This window comes from Rutidosis leptorrhynchoides, chromosome 9, assembly GCF_046630445.1.
Source record: "Rutidosis leptorrhynchoides isolate AG116_Rl617_1_P2 chromosome 9, CSIRO_AGI_Rlap_v1, whole genome shotgun sequence".
Taxonomy (NCBI): Eukaryota; Viridiplantae; Streptophyta; class Magnoliopsida; order Asterales; family Asteraceae; genus Rutidosis; species Rutidosis leptorrhynchoides.
In genome coordinates this window covers 30,306,473-30,310,861 of record NC_092341.1, presented here as the reverse complement: position 1 = coordinate 30,310,861, position 4,389 = coordinate 30,306,473, and the positions used below count along the sequence as shown (strand labels likewise).

Below are 4,389 nucleotides of genomic sequence, written 5' to 3'. Positions count from 1 at the left end.
GATTCTTGAAACTAGTAAGCAAGTAATAAATAACAACAACTAGTAAGTAGGTAATAATTAACAAACAAGTAATCAAACAACAAGTAACAAAAGATGATGATGATCTTGGTAGCCAAAGGCTACGGTTTTAAGAGAGAAGAAAGGGAAGAACTCAAGCTTTGTTACTTACAAAATGTAGAGAAGGATGAGAGAAAAAAATGAAGCAAGTTGAAGTGTGTGTTTGAATGAGAGAAAACAAGAGAGTGAAGTAATGAAAAATGAAACCAAAATGCTCTTCAAGCCATCTAAGGCCCACGGTCAGCAGCTCAAAAAAAAAAGGGGAAGGCAAGTGTTTAATGGTTACTAGCATGAGATTGTCCTTAAAGGTGGTTACTTGAGGTGCATGCATGGGGATAACAAGCAACTAGATTCCAATGTGCATAAAACTAACTAGTTACCATCTAAAATGATACTTACATATGAAAGACATGGGCTAATGAAGTCCATGAAGATGTAGGGTGGGCTTGCAAATCTAAATTCATGAGTCCATTACACTAAACAAGCCCAAGTTCCATTAATTCACAAGTTAAACTAATTAAAGCTCAAGTAATTAACTAATAACCTTAGTTAATTAAAATGATTAATAAAATCAATCATGAATGTAAATAATATTTAAAAATATTATTCGTGTAAGTCTCGGATGTCACAAAGACGTTTCGGGCAATTAAAGTCAAGTACGGGCAACCATGGCAACATGTAAATGTAATAACATACATTTGTTTAATCACACGTATTAATAATAATAATTATTAATAAATTAACGTTGGAAAATCCAGGGTCGTTACAACTCACTTGCCTAAATAGCACGTAAGTTGACGTTTAATTGAGGTACTTTATCTAGGCTTAGATGAACTTTCATGAAGTATATATTATCAATCTTTATGGCTTATACAACTCTATGACTTAGGTTCTAAAAATATTAAGCTCTGTTTATCACACTACTGAAAAACTTTTTAACTAGAATTTGGAGGGAAGCCAAGCCAGGGCAATAGTACTGCACCAAGGCAACTCGCAATGACCCCAACAAAAAGTTCAATGGAAACTTGTCATGAGTCTCTTCACATAAAACATAAGATTAATACCGAGTGAATCAATGGTTTAAATTGATAAAAACAGATACCACACTTGATCTTAGCCAAAAGGCCCAGAAAGGTAGTCTTTAGAGAATGCAAGTAATTATAAATGTAGTGAAATCGCCTTTCTTTTTCAGCAACAAAGAAAGATCACTAAAGAGTTAAATAGTCTTTCTTTTTCATGTCCATCAACCAATATTAATAATTTATAGTATTTAATATTTAAGAAAGAAAAAGGGAAAAGTAAAAGCTTCAAGTTGAAGTCTCTCATAGAGTTGCTTTTACATGATTCTTCTTCAAACATTGATATCCGTTAACTGCAATTTAGGTATCACTATATGATAGTGCAAAACTATTCTAATTTAGCATCTTATCCCAAATGAATATGAGATCAAAAATCATAATATATCTTTTCTTTGTGCTCATATGTGATGCAATTTTATGTTCTGATGCTAATAATGGTCTTCTCCTATCAAATATTTCAAGTCTTAAGCAAGATTTTCATGGTCAGTATGCAATTAACCATCCATTTTTCCTTTTTTAACCCTATATACTTGCATACACAATCATATTTAGACATAATAATCTACAGGGGTGGAAGCAACTGCTAACTTAACTCGCGACAAAAACAAAGTAATACATGAGAGTGATTATATTCTAAGACATGGTGGTGGTGAAAATTTTGATCGTAGTCATCGTGTTCCAGTTCCACGAACCAATGCACAACTGAAGCTTAAAAGGTCCTTAAGTATCACATTTGGACTCTGTTTTCTTCTCTGTTTCACATTTTAAGACTATAATTCGAGATTGTTCCTTAAGAAGGTAATTTGTCTGTAACTTTAAGTGTGATGATATGTATTTATGTATAGAACCATACTTTGTTACTTACATTTTAAGTGTGATGAGCGGAAGAAAAACTGTTTCACCCTCCATTGACTTACAACAAACAATGTGTCTTGGAAGGTTTTACTGATAATAATATTCGAGTAATTAATATAAATCCACTTAAATATCATACAAGAATTTGCTAAAAAGCTTCATGTGTTCTGCTTGCAGCGAAATAGCAATTGACAAACTCCCATCATTAATCGGGCTCGGTAACACAAAACTCAACCCTTCATAAGCAATCCCACCGGGCCCCATGAATATGGGCCGACCCCATCAAAAGTCAGCATCATGAATAGGGAGTCTAGCCCAACTAGTTATCCCAGAATTCGGACACTTAAACGTATGTGCACCACGAACCAAGGCCTTTAGATCGGGCTGAAGTTCCAAGTAATCAAGTGATGATCTTAGATAATCGTTGTCCATCTTTGTTAAAGCGTCGTGAATTTTACCAGCGGCATATCACGTAGGCGCTTTAACTATAGCTCGCCAGCTACAGCTTTCGGGGTCATCGTGAATATGACGTTCCCGAAGTAGCCAGGTGGCAGTGATGTGTGAAGATGGGCTCGCCCATCGGTAGCTATGTGAAGCTTCATGTCCTGATCCTCTCAAAGTCATGGGCTTTATATACAGACCTCGAAACATGACCCCGAAAGCATTTCATAAGAGCTATAATTGATTGTGTTGCCATCTTCCTAAGATTTGGCTTTTAGTGCATTGAGTTGGTTTCTAGCTAGGAACAATTGGGGAATTAATCGGTCTGGACTTTGAAAGGAGTAATCGGAAATTCGGGGATTAGTCGGATTGTACTCTATACATTTAAATATTAATTTGAAAAATTATTTGTGTAAATCACTATCACTATATACATTAAAAGAGAGTCTCGATTAGCTAATAAATGTTTTCAAAATCCCCTTAATTACCATTAGATTAAAAAATTACATTATAATACCCCTTGATCGAAGGGTCCTTAATTATCCACTAATATTGGGTATTTAATTATCCACTAAAAATATTAGCTAATAAATGAATGGTTAAAACCCTCATTCCTAAAATACCCTTTTCAAAACACGGGAAGAAACAACATACGTATATACCTACGAACAAAACAGATTGCAAACCCTAGCTTCAATCGATTGCTTCTCCAGACGCAAGTTTCACAAATCAATCCCAAAAACAAGGTCCCCATCATCCAGCCTTTACCCGTTTGGACGTTTGGTTAGGTTATTTGCATTCTGCTGCTGAAGGGTTGTCTGAGTTTATGATCGATTTCAAAGCTTTGATTTCAATTATGTAAGTACAAGCAAATGATAAGGTGCATTAATGCAAATAATGAATGAGAAAAACCATCTGATTCTAATCAGGTAATAATAGTTGACCCCTTCTGACTATTGAGTGATAAAAATGTTATATCATGTTCATCTCTATCTTGATATGATATATGCCATTTGCTTATGTTTATAAATTCTAACTTTCAATGGGATACATGAATTGTTGTGCTAATACTTACAAAGTGGAGAACTTTTTCATGTAAGCTTTCGATTACCATATATTTTGTTTATTCCTTTTTTTAAATTGATGGATAATAAGATGTGGTTTGAGTTTCTGAATTCTGGCACCCTGACCCGATAAAGTAAACATATGTTGAGATTTCGTCTTCATGATATATGATTTGTGATGTTTTGTATTGATTTTATCTTACCGGGCCTCTTTTTATTCAACTTAATTAGATTAATCGTTATTGTATCAGATATTTGTCAATATATCATATAAGATATTTGTCAGTAAATCATATAAATCTGGTGGTAATTATATCTGCTATGTTTTTGTAGGTTGTTGTAGCACCATCTGTTATCTGTAAGTCTGTTACATAAAAGGTTCTACCGCGGCTGGAGATTTAGGTTAGTCGTCACTATCTTTTGTTTTGTGTTTTGAAGCTCTGATCATCTCTCCAGCCATGTTTTGTCACACAAATGATTGTGGTGAAATTTTGTTTTGTTAATATCCAACATCAATCATTGGCAGACAATGAAATTCGGGCACCAGAGTCATCGAAATCAGCCAGAAAGAGAAGACAGAGATTATTGACGCTGAGAAAGAAAAAATATTGACGCATAATGAGTTTGAATTCAGTACAACATGAGTGGACAATTAGGTTCGCTAAAGGTTTGTTTTTATATATTGGTTAGTGTATATACCAATTATTATGGTTAAAATGATTATTCATATGCGTTTAAAAGACAATTCATATCCAGAAGCTTCAAATTTTTTAAGAGTGATCACCAACTGTCCGATGAAAGAGTATTATGCAGGGTACTATAAATTTGAATTTATATTTGATCAGTAGTACTATAAGCAAGGGCATCAGATATGTTTCTTGCTTTCATGTTTA

General features: G+C 34.0%; 1 long non-coding RNA gene, 1 other non-coding gene and 1 pseudogene across 2 annotated transcripts; 1 reads left to right on the top strand and 2 right to left on the bottom strand.

The window, feature by feature from the left end:
• Positions 1-1,004: 1,004 nt before the first annotated feature.
• LOC139869639 (U2 spliceosomal RNA) lies at positions 1,005-1,195 on the bottom strand. The gene has a single exon (XR_011766236.1). It is a non-coding gene; the product is annotated as a U2 spliceosomal RNA (small nuclear RNA).
• A 922-nt stretch (positions 1,196-2,117) lies between these two features.
• Positions 2,118-3,044, bottom strand: LOC139867880 (shikimate O-hydroxycinnamoyltransferase-like; annotated as a pseudogene).
• A 49-nt stretch (positions 3,045-3,093) lies between these two features.
• LOC139869446 (uncharacterized) lies at positions 3,094-4,112 on the top strand. Its single transcript, XR_011766061.1, has 3 exons — positions 3,094-3,361; positions 3,830-3,898; positions 4,044-4,112. It is a non-coding gene; the product is annotated as an uncharacterized lncRNA (long non-coding RNA).
• Positions 4,113-4,389: the final 277 nt, after the last annotated feature.